This window comes from Pteropus vampyrus, unplaced genomic scaffold (assembly GCF_000151845.1).
Source record: "Pteropus vampyrus isolate Shadow unplaced genomic scaffold, Pvam_2.0 Scaffold12, whole genome shotgun sequence".
Taxonomy (NCBI): Eukaryota; Metazoa; Chordata; class Mammalia; order Chiroptera; family Pteropodidae; genus Pteropus; species Pteropus vampyrus.
In genome coordinates, this window is record NW_011888793.1 from 2840942 (window position 1) to 2862263 (window position 21322).

General features: G+C 46.2%; 2 long non-coding RNA genes and 2 pseudogenes across 9 annotated transcripts in view; 3 read left to right on the forward strand and 1 right to left on the reverse strand.

Moving 5' to 3' along the window:
• Positions 1 to 241, reverse strand: part of LOC111732322 — a 7678-nt gene extending 7437 nt beyond the window's left edge. Inside the window, exon 1 of the long non-coding RNA XR_002777502.1 lies at positions 194 to 241. This is a non-coding gene — a long non-coding RNA (uncharacterized LOC111732322). The remainder of the gene's footprint in view (positions 1 to 193) is intronic.
• Positions 242 to 1540: 1299 nt separating this feature from the next.
• On the forward strand, positions 1541 to 15236 carry LOC105304995. Of its 8 annotated transcripts, XR_002777557.1 has the most exons (7): positions 1541 to 1661; positions 2242 to 2321; positions 6486 to 6591; positions 7045 to 7126; positions 7533 to 7644; positions 8751 to 8886; positions 13297 to 15236. It is a non-coding gene; the product is annotated as an uncharacterized LOC105304995 (long non-coding RNA). The 8 variants fall into 8 exon arrangements; XR_002777550.1 differs by lacking the exon at positions 6486 to 6591 and having other exon boundaries at positions 2242 to 2342; XR_002777554.1 differs by lacking the exon at positions 6486 to 6591 and having other exon boundaries at positions 2242 to 2342; positions 8791 to 8886.
• Positions 15237 to 18346: 3110 nt separating this feature from the next.
• Positions 18347 to 18465, forward strand: LOC111733054 (annotated as a pseudogene).
• Positions 18466 to 21174: 2709 nt separating this feature from the next.
• LOC111733056 lies at positions 21175 to 21293 on the forward strand (annotated as a pseudogene).
• Positions 21294 to 21322: the final 29 nt, after the last annotated feature.

The following is a 21322-nucleotide window of genomic DNA, read 5'->3' on the forward strand; positions in this document are numbered from 1 at the left end:
AAAGATAACCACGAATACAACGGAAGCAGTGTAACCATAGCCACCACAGACTTGGGCATAGAATAAGAAGGGCCTGGATTTGAGTTGATGATTTATAAGACTATACTACTAGTTGGATGGTCTTAGTGAAGCGGTTAACCCCTCTAAGCTCTAGTTTCCTGGTCTGCAAAATGGAGATAAAAATAAGACTTACCTGCAAGGGTCAAGGGGCTTAAAGGAGGTAAGGTGCACAATGCTTAGCATAATGCCTGTATGTGGAAGTCACTCAACTATTCGTGCAATGTTTTGAGAAGTAGAAAGTGCTAAGTGCATAGGCCTTCACAAGAAATCACAGTACTCATTACCAGACAGAAGTCATGCGGAAGGAGGGGGAAGGTACTTTCCCGTGTGCAGCACTCAGGAAGACTCATGCGGGGTTGCATGACCTGGCAAGGCAGAGAAAGGAGGAAACGGCCTCTGTTTATCTTCCCTCCCACTGTTCCTGCCCTTCCCCCACCCTCTCCCCTTCCTCCTCTCCCAGTTTTCACTGTGATTCATGGTGGCTGCAGAGATACATGAGGACTTCTTATGAGGGCGAAATGTGTTCTGCAAGGTGGTATAATTTAGAAGTCTCACTTTATCACAGGGACCTCTCTCCTCTTTTCCTAGGCAGGACGAGCAAAAAGAAGGAGTAGTGGGGTTAAGTAGATAAGAAGGAATGAGGGTTAAGAGCCTAAGGTGTCAGGTTGGAGTAGTCTGGAAGCATAGATCATCAGAGTTGAAGATCATCTGGGACAATGATGATCCCTCTTGTTAATGAAGAAACAGTGAAAAACTGTGACAGGTAAAAAGTCATCAGGTTTTAGACTGAAGTTAGAGCCCTGGTTTTCTGTGTCTCCATAGTTCATCCATTCACACAGACCGCTTTGGGTGATACATTATGTACTGCCAGGTATAAGGTTCTATCTCCACCCTATGCACCTTACAGCAGGGAGTGGAGAAGGGAATATAGGAAATCAGGAGGACTCCCAGGTTCTTTGTGCAGCTTCACGGATGGTGATACCATTTACTGTGAGAGTGAGAAGAGGAATACAAACTGGTCTGAGAGGAAAGTGGTGTATTTGAACATATTTTTCACATGCCTAACTCCAGGAGGCAGTTAGGAACATGGGTGCCAGGCATGAGCATGAGGCCTGGAGGTGCCTATCAGGGAATGGTCAACATAGAGGTGGTCACTGAGGCCGGGGAGGGTCTGAGATGGCCCAGAAAGAGCCGGTAGAATGAGAAGATCATGAGATAGATGAGAACTAAACCCTGACAGATACCAGCTTCTAAGGATCAAATAGGGATCCTGAAGAGAAGGCAGAGAACTGAGAAGAAAACCAGAAAAAAAGTGGCATGAAGCAATCAAAATTCCCTAGGGGGAGGAAATGGTCAACAGTGAGAAATGCCGCAGAAATGTCCATGTGCAAGCACTGGAATGTGCCCATTGAATTTGACAGTGAGGAGGTCATCGATAACTCCTGTGACCCCGGTTTCATCATTTACATGAAAGCAGAAACCAAGTCACACTGAGAAGTAAATCGAGTCAGGGAAAAGGTACAGCAGCAGTAGCGGGTATAGCCCACTGCTTCCGAAGAGTTGGTTGGGCAGAGAAGGGGAAGTTACAGCTGGGAGGCTGGGTGAGTTTCTTGTCATTTTACTATGGGAAACTGAAACATACTTACATGGTAAGGAGAAGCAGGAAGGGTTAACAGGGAGAAATAAATTGGGGTGTCAGTATAACTTCCATAGGGGTGAATGGGAAGAGAGGGCATTCCAAGCCCAGATAACCTAAAGGAAGGATTCCTCTTTCTTTGTTCTTTTCCTTCTATCGTTGAGAGGAGGCAATGCACTTGGAGGGTTTAGAAATGAACTTGGAGAATTCTTCAAATAAGCTTTGCCTCTTTCAGGATCTAGCCATGGCTGCACTCTGACCATCAAAAGCATTTAATCAGCCCCATTTGCATGTGGAGCTGTGCCCAGTGCCACACAAATAACATGAAATAGATGCTGTCATTACCATAGCAGTCAGAACTCCAGGTAGCAAGTGACCGAAACCCAGTTCTAACCAGCTACACCAAAAATGGAATCCACTGGTTTGCTAAACTGGGTAGACTGGCTTTAGGCATGGTTAGATTTCAGATGCTTAAAAGATGTTGTCAGGAATAATATGAACAATGTTTTGAAATTTTCAGTGCGTTTTTCTCTTTTGCCTTTCAGAGCATATGAATTTAGTCTACTCAAGGCATTCATCTCCCTACACTAGAGAGTGGGGGAGGGATGAAGATTCTTTCCAGATGGTATGTAAAGAGAAAGAAAAGGTAACACTCAGCTTCTGACATTCAAAAGTAGAGTTCGTACCAAGACAATAGCCATGGAATTCAAACTCTTACCTTGAGAAAAAAATCCTCTACATTCCATTACCTTTCTCTCTACAAGAGCGAGGCCCGGGTTTGGTAGACTAAGCCTTGGGGTTTATGTATAGAAAGTCTAGACAGGGAGAAAGTGGTGGGGGTAGGGCTTGTGGGAGGACAGATCAAGACAGGAGCCCTGGGAGGAGCAATTGTGTTGGAAAAGTAATGATTAACCCCACAGTATGGGAAGACTTTATCCCCAACCACCCCTCCAGAACTGTGAGAGGGAGAGCCTGGGTAGCCTAGTGCTAGTCAGACAGGAGGCGTCCACTATGGACTTTCTAAGCAATGCTATGTCCCCATGTAGCTCTGTCTGAAGCAGTGCTCCCAAAGGTAGCAGCAAGTCTGTGGCCAGGTTGCCAGAGTGATCACTATAGCAAGGCAAGTCAGTGGCACAGGCTGCCGAATGGACCACTGAGACAAGGACTAGTAAGTCATAGCCAGAAGTCAGAGAGTCTACAGCACCTGGAAGAATAGAGAAGAGGCTAAGTCAGCCAGGGGTCATCTTTGGGAGGACTGCCTCGGACTAGAGGATGGACCATGAGCTTGCCATCCACAGACTTTCACATCGGATGCTATCAATACACTCAGGATAGCTAAAAAGTAGGCTTTGCCTTGAGATGGGCAGACACCAGGCAGCTATGCTCAAGGACCAGTACAAGGCTAGGAGTTCCCTTTCTTGCAACACAATGAGGACACAGACGCCACACACCGCCCTTTTACCTCCACCCTATACACCTTACAGGGATGATGATCAGAACATTTAAAATTCTTACAGGCTCAGGTACTGACCAGTCTGGATGGAGGTGCCCTGCTGTGTCCAACACTAACCCTTTTATTGATGGATTGTGGGAGCTTGGAAAAAATCCCAGGGAAGGGGCAATGGGAGGTGCTCAGGGGACTCAGGGCAGCACCTATTTACCAACTGCTCCAGCCATATTCCAGTATTTTATCAACCAGGTCAGACATAACGGTGTGTACAGGTAAATATCAGCCGTCAGTCCAGATACCATCATCTTTCTGGGAGGAGCAGGAGAAGGGGGTGGCCAACTGAGCATATTCTCAGTGGGGATGTTAAAATTATTGGATTGGACCAAGATTTAAACCAGTTTCTCTTCCTACTAACCAGTGGAGGGCCAGATTGATTGTAATCAAACCAGAAAAGCCACATTTCATTGAAACGTCCAACTTGCAGTGTGAGTCGAATTTACCCTCCATTTTCTTTGTGTGGGCTTCCCTCTCAGGCAGCTGTTAGCAATCCCAAAGGTCAGAGAATGTCTTTCAAAATAGTGACAGCAAAAATCCCGGGTCAGGTTCTCATTGGCTCAGCTTTACTCATGTATCTGTTTCTGAACTAATCTTTGACTGGCCAAGCTCAGGTCAATCTAACCTCATGAACTGAAAGTGGAGAGGGGCATGGCTTCCCAAAGGAAAATCAAGATGCCATTAATAGAAAATAGGGTGCTGGTTGTTGGGGAGGCGCACCACTGTTGCCTTCTGGGGTTTAACTTTCTAAAATTCTCAGGGATGAATGCAGTGTTTCTGTAGCATGAAGTAAATGGGCATCTGAGCACTTATTAAAAAGTCTATCAGTGTAGATAATTAATGCTGAAAATCATAAATCAAAGCAGAATTTTTCTCTTCTTAAATTTTCTTACCACATTAATTAAATTAATTTTTAAGAATTGAATTTGAGGAATATAATCAACTAAATATCCAGCTTGGTTTAAAGCCTAGTACAATCCATAAATAGTTCCATTTAGAAAATGCTCAGTCTCCTCTTGTGGATGTGAAGACAATACCTGTCTTACTTTTTCCCTGTGTATTTTTCCCTCTTTTTAAAGTAAATCGCCCTCTTCTAAGTCCAAGAGAAACTGGAAATCAGTTCTTGATGGTAAAAAAAAAAAAAAAAAAAATTTTTTAAAAAAATATTTATTCCAAGAGAGAGAGCAAAGGCAGCATTAGCTTTTCTTTACAGAATTTTATTTTCAATATCATAAAACACTTCACGTAATTTTTAAAAATATCAACCCTAAGTAAAAAGAGATATTTAAGGTCTAGAGAAAGGAAACATAATCATCAATTTTACTCTAAAAGTTATGCTTTGACTCTTTGGAAATACTATTATTATTCCATAAGGAATATCTTAAAATGTACATTCTATAAAATTTAAGAATTTAGAATTGAATAGAATTGAAAAACTCTCTGAGGAAAAAAAAAAAAAGATCAATCACAATATAAGGAGAAATAAACTCATCATGCCCTGGCGTTTGAGTCACACAATTATTTTAGAAAGGGCTGGTTTTCTCTGCATGTGGAATCCAGGCATTCATTTATTCATCAATTATTTATCACACCCACTGTCATTTCTTCACACTGTGCTGGGCACCAGGGATGTGAAGATGAGTAAGACAGGCTCCTGTCTGGAAAGGAAGGAGATAAGATGGGTCGCACAGGGGTCCACTGAAATGTGCAGTCATGCTGGGGGCTTGCTGTTGGGAACAGCCAACTTTCCAGCAGGGTGGATGGCTCAGAGGCGAGCTGGAATAATAAGGTGCCTGCAGGATTGGCTTTTCTCACAATGCCCGGAGCTGTGCCGGGGAAGCACTCATAGACATTTTACTGCCCTGGCTGAGACAGAGGAGGTTTGGAAATCCTCTTTGGCAGCCCTTAGGCAGCTGGGCTCTGTGACAGTTGAGAAACGAGAACTCCTGGTTTCCCCAGCTCCTCAGCATGTGTGCCCTGGCACTGTCTGCGGAGGCCTTGGGCATTCTGGTCATTCACTGAACAGACAGTTATTGAGTACCAGCCGTAGGCTGTTCAAGCAAAGCAGATTAAACTCGTAGGGAGTATATCAGTATATCGAAATGGTAGAAAATGCTGTGGAAAAAAAGAAAGCAAAAACGGAATGGCAGAAAATGTGGGATGGGAGTTATGTGGTATAAAATAGGGTCTTTAAGAAATCCAACATGCAGACTCAGTCCCCACAGTTACCTGAGCACCCGAGGACCTCAGTTGGTGATGCATTAGCAGCCTGCCAAAGAAAGTGGCAAGGACTCTGACCCCAGCATTCCTGAGAAGTAGCCAGCTCTGGCCAAACAGGCTTCCCAAAGAGTTTTCTCAGCTGCTGAGTGGAGCTGGTACAGCCAGAGTCTGGGAGTTCATGCCTGCAGAGGAAATAAGGTCATTTATTCTGGAGGTGAGGGGAAGGTTTGTTTAGATGTAGGCAGGTCCCCTGGCAGCATCTGGGGGAGAAGGGTATCCAGCTTCCCCAAGAGAGAAGGTCAAGGCCCTGAGAGAAGGTCAAGGCCCTGGCCAAGAAGACTGGCACCAGGACTCGTTTCGAGTCTCCTCTGGAAGCTGGAGTGTAAATCGGGAAGAGAGTAGATGCCAGGTCATTGGAATGGGCTGGGAGGCACAGCTGTGTTGGTATGGGGATGGGGGGTACCACCCCACTGCGCACCAGGTTACAGCCGGGGGGCAGAATAAAGAACTCAGGGCCAGATTGTTAGATTGGAGCAGAGGGTTGGCGTAGCGTGGCCAGGTTTCAGGGCCTTTGGGAGCCAAGCCAAAGGTTTGTGTTTTTCTCAGATCTACTAACAGTGGCCAAGGTGACTCTCGGCTTTTGGCTGTAGCCAAGACTTGCTTGTTGTGTCATCTCTATAAGCCCCATGGTGCTTTTAACCATGAGCCAAATAACACTGAAATAAATCGGAGGTCTATGGAGAGTGCAGCTAGGGATGACAAGGAAGGTGAAATGGCAAGGAATCCCCAATTTTTTTTTATTACTAAAGCATAATTCCCAATAAAAACCAAGCAGAAAGTGACTTAAGTCCCTGGGGAGAAAAGTATGTACGGTAAACAGTGACCAGCACAGCATGCCCTCCTGTATGGACACCAGGTCAGAACAACGTGTCACGTTGCCACTTTGATCATGGAATTTGGATCAGAGAGAACTCGAGATTTGGCTCTGGTCTCTGCCACCTGTTGGCTTCGTGACCTTGGGTAAGTTATTCAACCCTATGAGCCTTCGTTTCTTCATCTGTATAGTGGGAGAGTGCAAGCTGGAGCCTGTGCCAGGATTCGGTCATATCTGATGAGCTAGTGGGGAAATCCCCCAGGAACCGGGGAGCCTGCCTCTCTTGAGCCAAGCATGGTGAGCTCACCAAGTGGCAAAATGTCCATGTCAGGGAAAGGAGTTGTTCTGAGTACACTCTGGTAACTGTGGCTAATATGTCCTTGGCCCTGTCCTATGTTACGTCTGTTTCTGAGCAGAGCCTTTACTAAAGCTAACAAGATTGTTTGCTAAATACTCTAAAAGACACTTCAGTACAGAATCCCTGTGATGGGCCCCCCGTAAATGAGCATAACAGGAGAGGAAGGCATCTTCTGCACAGGGCAGCCTTGCTAGAGGGAGACGGTAGAGCAGGGAGAGGGGGCCGTGCCTGGTCCCTGGGCAGTGATTTTGGTGACTACAAGTAAGACACCCTACCCCAGGAGATCCCCAAAAGTGCAGGGAGGAGGCCGCTTTGCTGGGATTAAGCTCTATGTGGTAACGAGTGAACATTTAGACTATTAGTCTTGACGTGGCTTCCTTTGCCCCATGCAGCTGGAAGAAACTTGGTTAATGCCTATCCCGTGGGGATCGAACAAGACTTTCCAGGCAGGAGCCTGGATGTGGCAAGTACATGGTAAGGGTCAGAATCCCCTCAGAAGCCACGCAGAGAACCCGCGGGAGCCCTCGGAGGGCTAACTGTTGAGGGACATCCCTCAGTATGTCTGGGGATTGGGCAGCATCCCCGTGACAAAGATTTTCAATCAAAAAATAACCTAACACATATTTTTACATACTTACTATGTGCCAGTATGGCGTACATGCTGAGGGTTTGATTTATTTTTTCTCAGCACTTTACAGTTTACAAAATACTTAGATTTGCATTTTATTCACATTAGCTCTCACAGCAACCTAACGGTATAGGATTCCCCATTTACAGATGGGAAGACTGAGTTTCAAAGAGCCTAAGTAATTTATCCATAATATGCCAACCAATAAGGGTGCAACTAAACTCAAATCTTTCCTCTTTCTTTGTTGGGAAGCTGAGACCAAAAAATGAAAGAACAAAGGAGAAACTCAGTTAATACTAAAACTTGAGGTTCTGACTAGAAGAGCCAGAGAAGACAGATCTTTGCAGCTGGACATCCGGAAGAGGTCAGCTGGGCGTACAGCTGGATCTAACCAGAGGGCAGAAGGCTGGGGACACGGTGTAGGAAAGGAGACAGCGTATGGGGAGGGCAGGCTCCCAGGGGGATCTGCTTGTTGCCTGAAGCTGCCCAGGCTTCTCACATTTCACAGAAAATATTTACAGACCTTTCAAAAAGAAACTGCAAATCATTCCCCCACGTTTCAGAAGTCGTAACAGAGGCTTTGCTCCTCTTGCTGTCTGGGCCATCAAAATCACCTCTCATGACTTTGGCGACTGCTGGTCTCAGGGTCTGCATCCCGTCATTTCTAATTCTTCTTGGGGAACTACTTATGACATTGTAAAAGTATGCAAAGCTACACACTGAAATGTGCCAATATCACATTAGTTAGTCAGAAATGATGCTCATTTCAAATTGCAGGGAGGAGAAAGAAAAAACAGAAGAGACAGGACAAGGAATGAACATTTATGGGCCATAGTCTGTACTGGCACCTTTCACATTCATGATCTCTTTTAAAACTCACTGCAGTGTAATGTGAAAGATGATATCAATGACACTTTGGCAACTGAGGAAACAGACGCTCAGAGAGATAATGTAACTTGGCCGAAGTCACACAGCTAATAAGTGGCAAACCTAGGATTTGAACCCAGGTCTGACTGCAGAATATTTTTCAATATTCCACAATTTATAGCCTGTGGAATTCAGATGGAATTAAGAGAGGACCAATAATCACAGTTTAATTGACAGTAAAATTCTTGATCCTAGTTTTTATTCATTCGAGTTTCCAAACCATGCAGTTTCCAAATTATCAGCTTCCGAGGAATTCTTAAATCCTCGGAAAAATTACAGTACTCAGGATTCATGGAATCCCAACAGTTAGAACTGGACACCGACTGAGATGCCACCAGAGGACCCAGCGTGGAGCTGAGTGACTCTACGTACGAACTTTTTCATCTTTAGCAGCGTTTGTCCAAAAACAGGGCCCATCTTGCACTGGGTAGAGGATGAGGAAGAAACTCTCAGGTGAACCTGCCTGGTTTCCTCAAACTCTGTTTAATACGAGCACCAAAGTTTGACGCATTCAAACTGCTTTACTTTCTTTGGCAACTCCAGTTTTGACATGAGAGCAAGAAATACGTCTCCCCCTTGACAGGAACAATGTGTGATGTGAAAGACCTCAGGTGCTGTGCTGGGTTTTGACAGTTCAGAAGAAAGCACCTCCTGCCTGCTCTGTTCAATCCCAGTCCAGGTGAGTCACTGCATTTTCAGCCACGCAAGTATTTTAAGACACAAGAAATCTAAGCCAGAACAGGCAGAGAAAGGTGAAGGATAGATTATTGCCATTAACTTTGATGGTGTCTTGTTGTCATGGTGCTGGGAAAATCATTTTCAGTTAGAGTCTCACTCACTGCTGTTTTGCCAGAATTTTTGACTCGGGAGGCTGGTGGCCACCCTGATGCAGGTGTGGCCCATAGGTGTGTACACTCACATACACCTGCTCGAGAAGGCTCACATTAGTTATTTAGGTTGTGGTTAAAAGGCTCTAACTCATATCGAAGGCAAACTGTTCCCTCTAGATCAGCTTGCAAGGAGCCGGCATGACCCTGCCAGTCACCCACCTCCCATGACATCACTGTAAGTTCTGGAGCAGAGTCAGTGACTGCCTGAGCCACCTCAACCTCTGCTACCTGGTTCAGCATTTGACCTTGGAAAATGCCACCATCGCCATTCTCTTAAATATGATGCAAGGCTCAGGTCTCGTGCCATTTTGAGAGGCAGAGGGAACTTTGAGGTCTGCCAGGAGCTGGGGAGGGAGGCGGGTGTGCTGGCCAGGAGAAATGACTGGAACCCATTGTTCCAGGCTGCATTCCACAGGCTGGCATCGCCTGGGAGGGCGGCCTCTTCTGCTGGCATCTACACTGCAAAGTTCTGCATATATGCACTGAAATGGGGCACTCATCAGTACCAAGAGACTAGCTTGGAGCAGGAAATTAGTTCTACTGTAGCCCTCCAGAGTGAACCACCCTGTAGGAACCATGAGATAAACTGTGCTCTCCACTCAGACTTCCCACGAGCTCTCTCCCTCTCTCCTGCGCCCCTTTCACCTGCCCTTACCTAGGGGACTGCGGTGGTAGTGGGGAGCGGGTTGGGGGTTGGGGAGACTACCTTGCTATCTACCTTTTCCTGAATTCCCTTAATTAAACTAAACCTTCAAGTAATAGAAAGAGCAAGTAAGCTCCATGCCTGGCCCTCTGGTCCCCTCCCCCAGATTTTGACTCCAGGGCTTGAACAGGCTTATTTGTATTAAGGTCCCAAGTGAGTTGATTGCAGGTGATCCCGGACTACACTTTGAAAAATACTAGGGCAGAAATAAGCCAGCAAATGTATGGGATACATCTGGTATGAGTAGTCATTTATCTAGTTTCTTAAAGTAGTGTATGGGCTGAATTGTGTCCCAGCACCTAAATTCATATGTCGAATTCCAACTACCAATACCTGAGAATGTGACTGTATTTGGAGACAGAACTTTTAAAGACATAATTAAGTTAATGTAAGGTCATTAGGGTGGGGGCCCTAATCCTACAGGACTGGTGTCCTTATCAGAAGAGGAGATTAGGACACTGACACGCACAGAGGGAAGACCATGTGAGAACATGGTGTGAAGTCAGCCATCTGCAAGCCAAAGGGACAGGCCTCAGAAAAAAAACCTGCTGGCACCTTGATCTCAGACCTCCAGCTCCAGAACTGTGAGAAAAGAAATTTCTATTGTTTAAGCCACTTGCTCTGTGGAACTTTATTATGACAGCCCTAGCAGATTAATACAAATAGGAACCTGATTTCACTCGATAATCATCTCAGAAAGTAGAGACTGCTTTAATGTATTGTACAAACAAGGTTGGTTTATGGAGCAAAGGACATGAACCCCAGCCCTGGAGTCATAGAGGTGGCTCAGCCTACTCAGAAACACAGCTTCCAGTGCCAGACATTCCTGCACACAAAGACCAGCACCTTCTTTTCTGGCTTACCACCTGAGTGACTTCAGATAAGATGATGATGATGATGATGATGATGATGATGATGATGATTTATTATTATTTAGCAAATGTATATATAGTGCTTACTATGTGCCAGGTAATATCCTAAGCACTGTACAAATTATTAACTCAATCCTCTTTACAACAGTGTGACATATATATACTACAGGTCCACAATCCTTTTTTCAAAATCCTTAGAGCCAGCACTGTGTGGTGTGTCAGAATTTGAGAAAGATAATGTATAACATCCTGCAGCATCTGCGACAGTGGCCTGTAATCAAACAGATTAATATTTCTGTAGGAGATGTATATGTTGCATAAATAAAAACTATAAGTAGCCCTGTGTCAACTCAAGACAGATTTTTTGTGTCTAGTGAGTTTATTTCAGGTCAGATTGTGTTGCCAAATGAGTTATAAATACAATTTTTGGTATTTGAGCTTTTAAGGTTTTGAAATTGTGGATTCCTGCCTTACAGATGGAGAAACTGAGGCACCAAGAGGTTAAACAACTTACCCACATTCATTAATTCATGGGAGGGGATGGGGGCTGGGCTACCAGCACAGATAGCCTGACTCCAGAGTCCCTGCTCTTCACAACGACCTGCTGTGCCGCTCTGTACAGCCCACCTCTTGGGGCCTGACCCACTTGTGGGATATGAATTACACCAAGCTCACAATCTTGCTGTGAGGACCAGGTACAATGTAGATAGAGTTCTGTTATGGATTGAATATCGTCCCCCCCCCAAAATTCATAAGTTGAAGTGCCCAATACCTCAGAATATAACCTTAAATGGAAATAGAGTCATTGCAGATATAATTAGTTAAATTAAAATGAGTTCATTAGGATGGGCTCTAATTCAATACGACTGTTGCCCTTATTTTAAAAAGAAGTTTAGACACAGAAAGACATGTACTCAGGGAGAACGCCAATTGAAATTGAAGGCAGAGATCAGGGTGATGCTTCTACAAGCCAAGAAATGTCCAGAATTGCCAGCAAAACACCAGAAGGAAGGAGTTCTGGAACAGTTCTTCTGGTCCAGCCCTCAGCAGGAATTAACCCTGACAGCTTTACCTCGAACTTCTAGCCCCCTAGAACTGTGAGACAAATCTTTGTTCAAGCCACCAAGTTTATGGTCCCCTGTTAAAGCCACCCCAGCAAACTAATACAAATTCCTTCCACAAGTGGCAGGTTTTAGAATGGTAGCTAACCACACTTATTATCTTTATGACAGAGGCTTCAGATACTTCATGGAAAAATAAAGTCAGAGAGTTAGATGATTTTTAAGGCCTCTTTCAATTTCCAGGTCTAATTTTCTGTGTTTATAACATGAGGGCAATTCAATTCCACTTGTCATTTGCACCAGTAGTCTGGCTGTTAAGGCATTGCTTTGCTGTTTTAAAGATGAGCTAATGTAAAGGTGGCCTTAATCAGCAAAACAAAATAAAGCAAGGAATTTTTTTTTCCTGTGTTGTGGGTTATGTCCCTGTACATTAAAACTGAAACCATGTGGGACTTAATTTGCCTTCTGATGTTCCTGTTTGTATCATGACCTCACTCAACCGAGAGTTTTTCTGAATCCATTTCACCTGAGTCTTCAGGTCTGCGGAGTTTAACCCACAGTATGTGTATGGGCTACAAATTCTGCAGAGGAAAGCAAAAATCTAAGAAGTTATTTGCTGTGTGTTAAGAGTGTATTACTAGAACCTCATTTGGGCCTGGAAAGTTTGGGTTCTTCATGTGGAAATTCGTCCCCTCTCAGTCATTTCACTGAGCAGATAAAAGCTGCTTTAAGAGAGTCTAAAAAGCTGTTGAATACTTTTTCTGTTTATAGAACAAGGCATGGTGGGGCCAGTGTAAGGAAAGAGGTAAAATGATAAAATGTTTTCCTCAGGCTTAGGCACAGACCCCTTATTGTCAAGCTGGTTCGGACCTTTAGGCCTCTGGCTTTAAGATTCTAGACATCGATTCAGAAAATGATTTGCCGTAGATAGGGGGTGGCCCCTAAGTCCCCATCTGTGGAAACAGGAATTTAATGGCTGTGTGTGTTCAAAGAAAGGGCTTCAAGTTTGCTTCCAACATCCATTTGCAGCTGCTGTTCTCAAGGCAGCCTCTCTACTCCCTGTCAGCTCCTCGCCTTTGTCCAGGAGGCTGCCCCCAATGGCTTTCCTGAAAGCACTTCCCCGCCAAGCTGGGCACTTCCTCTCACCTCCCTGCAGCCCAGGCCTTGCTTGTCCCAGAGCCAAAGGTGGCTTTAACATTTGCTGAAGGGTTTTCATCTTTGAAATCATCTAACCAGCTATTCCTGGTTATTCTCCACCAATTTTAGAAGAAGTATGCTTTTTCCTATCATATAGATGCAGCCTGGTGGAATTCTGCTGGGGTACAAAAATGATTATGGAGTGAGAGATATCACTTTGGAGTTCTCATGGTTGGTGATTTCTATCCAGTACCAACATGGGAGGTTTAATTAAGCAAAAGTAAGTGCCTGATGGGTGGAACTGCTCAGGAGTTAAGGGCACATCCTTCCCTTTTGAATCCTCAGTGACTAGCCCGGAGCTTGGCAAATAGTAGGTGCTCAATAAAATTATTTGTCAAATGAATCTTGGTTTTCTTTCTTCTTCAGAAAGGTGTCTGACATATGTTAAGTCCAAGAATCATGGCCACAAACAAGATTGGAGAATCCTTTGCTTCATGAGAGCTCTCATCAGTCATGTCCAACACAAAGTACCGAGGCCAGGAGGCAAAGGACAGAGGTCCAGGTCCAGCTCAGCGACTCTCCAAGAGACCCCAGGATCTTCAGCCTCTCTGCACCTCAGTGCCTTCCACTGCAACATGGAGATCATAATATCTGCTCCTTCTGCCTCACTGGATGGTTATGAGAACATGACAAGAAAATAGATGTGGAAGGTTTCTGAAAATTTTAAAGACCATGCTGAAGGAATTATTTTTATTATTACAGATATCTTTATAGTTGAGCTGCTCATCTTTGTGTTTAATTTTTTAAACCTTTCTTCCTCTACATGCTCATGATCCAGGACCAAAGCCAGATTGGCCTCCTACCCCAGCTAAAGGAATATCCATCCTGGCAGACCTGCCAAGTGCCAGCCTCCTTGGAGCTTAATCATTTGCTTGGTCTGCAAACATTCTGGTTACAGGTGGCGAGTGACAAGTTAAGTTACAGGAGAATGGCTGGCAAATAGTTACTCCCTGATACAGTTCCTGTGCCTGAAGCCACTGAGAGTGGAAACAGTAGGGTCTTCTCCCCAGAGGCCTATGCTTCTCTATGGCATCCCTAAGACATTAAGTCTAGATTAGGCCCCTGTTTTGTCTAGAACAGGCCCAGAGAGGAAGCGACTAGTGGGGAGCAGCCAGCCAGTGGTCCACATTGCCCAGGCAGGAACCTGGCCTCCTGACTTCCAGGCCAATGCTCCCTCCGCTCCTCACATCTCTCTATGGATCGATGGATAGATCGATGGATGGAGGCTGTAGTAGGTGGTGCTTTGCCTCTCCTTGTTTTCTGTTGCCAAGGTAACTAAGTGAACACAAAACAGAAACAGCCCATGAGGTCTTGCTGACTCTACCCATGAGGCTGGATGATCCCAATCTCAATCAGAGCACCATAGCCAGGCTGATCCATTAGGGCTGAAGCACGGGTTTGGAGTCAGGGCCCCCTGAGGAGAAATGCCTGAGCTGTGTGGCAGTCCATATTCTCTGAACACTTTTCCTGGGCAGACAAGATGTTGAAGCTGGGATGAGATGGGGGCCAGAAGACGAGAGATTGAAATTTCTTGAGTGTGCCGATTGTCAGTATGTGACAAAGCTGAAATTGTCTGAGACCTGGCTTCTGGCTGTCCGTCCTTGCTTACTAGGAGCATCTCTAGAATGAGAGAGCAAGGAGAGAGCCTCTAGCCTTCACCTCAGAAATCTGTGCCTCTAGCTTTCCTGCTTCCTTCCAAGACGGACCTAATGTGATACCATGAGAATGAGGGCAAGGTCATCCGCTAAGCAGGCAGCCCCATGTGGGCAGAAGAGAAGGGAAATAGAAAAAAAGAGAGGTGTGCTGAGCAGACCATCCCACAGATGTCCACTGCAAAATCTCCCTCCAACTTCAAGGCCCCACTCGATGATGACCTTCTCCAACGATAGAAGAAAATAATACTTTCCGCCTCTCCGCTCTCCCAGTTTTTATCATCTGTACCTCCCTTGTGCACTTAGCACCTGTTTACCATGTATTCACCATTTGAATAACTTTTATTACACAAATACTAATATATCTACATTGAATGAAAAATTAGAAACACAAACACCCACAAAGAAGAAAATAAAAATCATTCTTAAATCTGCCATCTGGAAAAAAAAAATCACTGTTAGCATGTGGGGGTGTTATCACTATTTAGGTTCACGTCTCTTTTCTCTGCCTGCATTCAGCTCTGCAAAAGCCAAGTCCACATCTCGCCCCCTCTCTGTGTACCCCCACAGCCGCCACTATGCTTCCATTCCACGAGGACTCAGTTCCTGCATTTTCAATAAGTGGATGACTAAACAAAGGAATAAACAAATGGACGAGTGAACAGAAGGTGGAAGAAAAAAATTCTACCCAAAACCTGTCCCCACGTAGAAGCCAAGAAGAGAAGAGAAAACTTCAGCGCTCCGCGGGCTCGTGCAGCATATCTCTTCCTCCCCTGCACAGCCCTCTCTGCTCTCATCAGAGCGGAATCAGTGCCAGGGAGTGAGTGGGGCACAGAGAATGGGCCAGACCTGGACAGCGATCATTAGGGGAAAGACAGAGACTGAAGCCGCATCCCTGCCGTGTGACTTGGACATGTCTGCTGTGGCTTAAGGAAAAAGAAGCTTCATGGAAACAGCCAAGTCAAGGTCACCACATGTGTGCAGTATTTTAGGCCCAGCAAGCAATCTGGCAAATTCAAAGCCTCTTGGAAATGGGTTCCAAGAAATTTGATTTTAGCAGCGCCGTTGACACAGGAGTACGTCCCCGTGACTTGCCCCTCACTGGGTAGAAGATTATCATTGATTTATCTGGAGCAGAAACAGCAGGACTCCACATCACGTCTTGGAAGGCAGCCGGGGCGAAAGCGGAGAATTAACAAATCTTTATTATTAATTCCAATACCACAACTCCCTGTGGGTCCTGCAGCAAATCATAGGCTCTCTTAACAGGAGTTTAAGTGGAGCTAATGTGTTTTTTTTTTTTTTTTTGGTTTTTTTTTATGGGGTATGTCCTCATTCTTAACTATAAAGACAACCTCAAAATCACAAGTATTCATTAATCGCACACAAGTCCAGAATATGCTAGGTGCTACAGGAGATGCAAAATAAGTAGAACAGTCTCTAATTCACTCATTCGCGCATCGAGCATTTATTGAGGCCTTTCTATGTGCAAGCACTGCACAAGGCACTGGGTTTTATCCCAGTTTAAAAATGAAAACATGAGCCGCAGGGAGGTTATATAATTTACCCCAACTGCCCGCAGCCACATCGTTTGTAAGAGGCTCGAGATTAGAATAAAGAGAAAGACTCTGACAGTTTATTATTTTTACGATCATTTTAGTGCCATTTAAGAAGCCTTAGGAATACTCAGCCAACAATTCCGTGAGCCTCTCTCTCTCTCTCTCTCTCACTATCCCAGGACAAGCCCCAGTTCATGCCAGGGGAGTAGGGGAGAGGTTTGCACTCATTTAATCTCCCACCAGTGAGCCTCTGGGGGGAGGCCGGTATGTGCAAAACCAAATGCACACTGGTACCGCGCTGCATTTACTGGCAGTGGTCTGCTGATGCCTGCTTTCCGCACAGTGCCCAGAGACAGCCCTGGTGCAGGGGCCCATCACAGACCCACAACCGACAGAGGAGAGGAAGTTTTGATCTTGACAGCTCCGGTTGAGTAACGAAAGTATGATGATGCTCAGTCAAGAGTAGCCATTTATTATTGTCCAAACTAAGTCCCACCCAAGAAGTAAAGTCTTGATGTTTTAAGCCATGAACTAATGCATATTTGTTAAAGGTCTATTTTTAAGCAGGAAGATTGAGAGAAACCTTGTCCACCTCTCCAGGAGTAAGGGACTTGGGCAGGAAGTAAATAAGACCCATGGCATTGTGCAACTCTCCAACAGCTCAAGCATCCGAGATGCAGGAAATGAGAGATAAAATGCTCTGGTGTCTGCAACTTTGGAGATAAAGGCTGTGAGTGTGGGCAGATGGAGGCCTCAAGGAGACCCCCTGGCAGAGACCCCAAGGCCACCTCACAGGTCCCCTTCACAGGGTTCGTTTCTGTGTCCTGTTCCTTTCTCCTCCTTCTCCTGAGTTTGGTTTTTGCTCATGCAGGTATTTTTGTTCCAAGAGACACCAGGATCCAGAGCATCCTCAGGTTATCAGTCCCCAGGCCTGGCCATCTCCTCCCCAGACTCTGACCTCACTTTGGCGTCAGCCTTATCAGGTGTGAACAGAATCGTCTCCCTGCTTGGGTGGAGGAGGGCCAGGCACCTCTGGGACTGAACATGGCAGTCACCTGCCAAATCTGGAGTGACCGCAGGGGTCTGCATACAGCTATGAGGCCCAGAATCAGGGAGGAAGCAGGAGGTTTACGTAAGTGTTAACGAGGAGGAACAGAGCAGATGCTGAGCCGGCCAAGCAGGAGAGAGGGAGGAGGGTGCCAGAGAAAGACAGCAACTCCCCAGCTTGAGTCCCCGAGGGAACGCAGCAAAAGGCCGCAGGTCACGATGCGGAATCAGTTTTCTCTGGGAACCGGTTTCCTCCCAGGGAGCAGGGAGAGTTAGCTGAGCACAGTCTTTTGAGAAGTGGGCTTTGGGATGACTGAAACAGGCGGTGAGGGAGCTGGCTGGGAATCGGGGAGGTGGGCACGGGCCCTGTGCCCCTGGGACCTGGCACTGGTGCCAGCTGCTCCGCGTCACCCTCTATCCCACAGTGAGAGAGGACACTGCATCTTGACCTTCGCTTTGGTTTGTTCAGGTTTGTCAGCTAGAGTACTTCTCGGGGTTAATGGCCTGGGGGTGAGGTGGGCCTGTGGTATTTATTTAGAATTCATTCTACACAGGCCCCTTTGTGCTGCTGCTCAGGCCGCTTGTTTGATGGCAAGGATTCTTGCCTTCACTGGACTTGTTAGTGTCTGTTAGTAAATGATAACTCATCTGAACTATCCCAGAATCACAGATGTGCAGTTCCCAAAAGCTTCACATACCAATGTCTTCATATTCTAGAGCTTGGAAGGGAAGCAGGGGTCAGACCACCCCACCTGATGGAGTGTGTGGAGCTCTAGACAATGAGGGGGTGTGGGGCCGGGCAAGCCTGAGAAGGCTCAGGTGGAGACTGAAGGCTTTACCCTTGTCAGCAAAAGAGACAAGTAAGGACACTGTGGGCATGTGTCACTGGACAGCTGTGGCCCAGACAAAAGGGGGAGCCTGAAGATCAGAAAGCGTTTCCCGCCTTACGGGTTACACTCCCTGTGCGGCCTCACTGCTCTCATACCTGGTAAGCCACAGCTAGAATTCATCCTGCAGAGACGGTCACGTGTGTGTGGATGAGGGAGTGTGGATGAGGGAGTGCAAGGTTGTTCACTGTGGCTGTTGCTGGGAATAACAGAAGCCTGGAGACAGTCTAGATGCCAACAATAAAGGCCTGATTAAATAATTTACGATCTGGTCTACGGCCATGCCACCCTGAACGTGCCCGATCCCATCTGATCTCAGAAGCTAAACAGGGTCGGGCCTGGTTAGAACTTGGATGGGAGACCACCTAGGAAGACCACATGCTGTAAGCGTTAAATAAACAAACAAACAGACAGATAAATAAATAAATAAATAAATAAATAAATAAAAATAATTTACTGTCTGTGCATACAATGACACACTATAAAGGAAGCCCCTCAAGCATTGGCAGGAAGTGATCTCCAAAATATATTGTTACATCAAACAAATACAACTAGATTCAAAACTTCTCGTGTTATTATTTGTTTTAAAAAAGGGGTGGTAGAGTGGTGAAGGGAGGAGAATATATGTTTATGCATAGATTGTCATGAGAAGGATTCACGAGTATGTCCTCATTCTTAACTATAAAGACAACCTCAAAATCACAAGTATTCATTAATCGCACACAAGTCCAGAATATGCTAGGTGCTACAGGAGATGCAAAATAAGTAGAACAGTCTCTAATTCACTCATTCGCGCATCGAGCATTTATTGAGGCCTTTCTATGTGCAAGCACTGCACAAGGCACTGGGTTTTATCCCAGTTTAAAAATGAAAACATGAGCCGCAGGGAGGTTATATAATTTACCCCAACTGCCCGCAGCCACATCGTTTGTAAGAGGCTCGAGATTAGAATAAAGAGAAAGACTCTGACAGTTTATTATTTTTACGATCATTTTAGTGCCATTTAAGAAGCCTTAGGAATACTCAGCCAACAATTCCGTGAGCCTCTCTCTCTCTCTCTCTCACTATCCCAGGACAAGCCCCAGTTCATACCAGGGGAGTAGGGGAGAGGTTTGCACTCATTTAATCTCCCACCAGTGAGCCTCTGGGGGGAGGCCGGTATGTGCAAAACCAAATGCACACTGGTACCGCGCTGCATTTACTGGCAGTGGTCTGCTGATGCCTGCTTTCCGCACAGTGCCCAGAGACAGCCCTGGTGCAGGGGCCCATCACAGACCCACAACCGACAGAGGAGAGGAAGTTTTGATCTTGACAGCTCCGGTTGAGTAACGAAAGTATGATGATGCTCAGTCAAGAGTAGCCATTTATTATTGTCCAAACTAAGTCCCACCCAAGAAGTAAAGTCTTGATGTTTTAAGCCATGAACTAATGCATATTTGTTAAAGGTCTATTTTTAAGCAGGAAGATTGAGAGAAACCTTGTCCACCTCTCCAGGAGTAAGGGACTTGGGCAGGAAGTAAATAAGACCCATGGCATTGTGCAACTCTCCAACAGCTCAAGCATCCGAGATGCAGGAAATGAGAGATAAAATGCTCTGGTGTCTGCAACTTTGGAGATAAAGGCTGTGAGTGTGGGCAGATGGAGGCCTCAAGGAGACCCCCTGGCAGAGACCCCAAGGCCACCTCACAGGTCCCCTTCACAGGGTTCGTTTCTGTGTCCTGTTCCTTTCTCCTCCTTCTCCTGAGTTTGGTTTTTGCTCATGCAGGTATTTTTGTTCCAAGAGACACCAGGATCCAGAGCATCCTCAGGTTATCAGTCCCCAGGCCTGGCCATCTCCTCCCCAGACTCTGACCTCACTTTGGCGTCAGCCTTATCAGGTGTGAACAGAATCGTCTCCCTGCTTGGGTGGAGGAGGGCCAGGCACCTCTGGGACTGAACATGGCAGTCACCTGCCAAATCTGGAGTGACCGCAGGGGTCTGCATACAGCTATGAGGCCCAGAATCAGGGAGGAAGCAGGAGGTTTACGTAAGTGTTAACGAGGAGGAACAGAGCAGATGCTGAGCCGGCCAAGCAGGAGAGAGGGAGGAGGGTGCCAGAGAAAGACAGCAACTCCCCAGCTTGAGTCCCCGAGGGAACGCAGCAAAAGGCCGCAGGTCACGATGCGGAATCAGTTTTCTCTGGGAACCGGTTTCCTCCCAGGGAGCAGGGAGAGTTAGCTGAGCACAGTCTTTTGAGAAGTGGGCTTTGGGATGACTGAAACAGGCGGTGAGGGAGCTGGCTGGGAATCGGGGAGGTGGGCACGGGCCCTGTGCCCCTGGGACCTGGCACTGGTGCCAGCTGCTCCGCATCACCCTCTATCCCACAGTGAGAGAGGACACTGCATCTTGACCTTCGCTTTGGTTTGTTCAGGTTTGTCAGCTAGAGTACTCCTCGGGGTTAATGGCCTGGGGGTGAGGTGGGCCTGTGGTATTTATTTAGAATTCATTCTACACAGGCCCCTTTGTCCTGCTGCTCAGGCCGCTTGTTTGATGGCAAGGATTCTTGCCTTCACTGGACTTGTTAGTGTCTGTTAGTAAATGATAACTCATCTGAACTATCCCAGAATCACAGATGTGCAGTTCCCAAAAGCTTCACATACCAATGTCTTCATATTCTAGAGCTTGGAAGGGAAGCAGGGGTCAGACCACCCCACCCGATGGAGTGTGTGGAGCTCTAGACAATGAGGGGGTGTAGGGCCGGGCAAGCCTGAGAAGGCTCATGTGGAGACTGAAGGCTTTACCCTTGTCAGCAAAAGAGACAAGTAAGGACACTGTGGGCATGTGTCACTGGACAGCTGTGGCCCAGACAAAAGGGGGAGCCTGAAGAACAGAAAGCGTTTCCCGCCTTACGGGTTACACTCCCTGTGCGGCCTCACTGCTCTCATACCTGGTAAGCCACAGCTAGAATTCATCCTGCAGAGACGGTCACGTGTGTGTGGATGAGGGAGTGTGGATGAGGGAGTGCAAGGTTGTTCACTGTGGCTGTTGCTGGGAATAACAGAAGCCTGGAGACAGTCTAGATGCCAACAATAAAGGCCTGATTAAATAATTTACGATCTGGTCTACGGCCATGCCACCCTGAACGTGCCCGATCCCATCTGATCTCAGAAGCTAAACAGGGTCGGGCCTGGTTAGAACTTGGATGGGAGACCACCTAGGAAGACCACATGCTGTAAGCGTTAAATAAACAAACAAACAGACAGACAGA